Source organism: Camelus ferus, chromosome 21 (assembly GCF_009834535.1).
Source record: "Camelus ferus isolate YT-003-E chromosome 21, BCGSAC_Cfer_1.0, whole genome shotgun sequence".
NCBI classification, from domain to species: domain Eukaryota; kingdom Metazoa; phylum Chordata; class Mammalia; order Artiodactyla; family Camelidae; genus Camelus; species Camelus ferus.
In genome coordinates, this window is record NC_045716.1 from 23,030,700 (window position 1) to 23,030,967 (window position 268).

Below are 268 nucleotides of genomic sequence, written 5' to 3' on the forward strand. Positions count from 1 at the left end.
AGAAAGAAAGAAAGAAAGAAAGAAAGAAAGAAAGAAAGAAAGAAAGAAAGAAAGAAAGAAAGAAAGAAAAGAGTGAAAGAGAGGGAAAGACGGGAAGGGGAAAGGAGAGAGGAAGGGAAGGAAGAACAGAAAGAGAGAAGAAAGTAGAGAAAAATAAAAACTGCATCTATATAGGGAAAAAACCCTTGAAGTTCAAATTCAGTCTAGGCCATGAGCACATCAACACAATAAATGACTTAAGGAATTTTGGTTTTAACTGAAGATGATA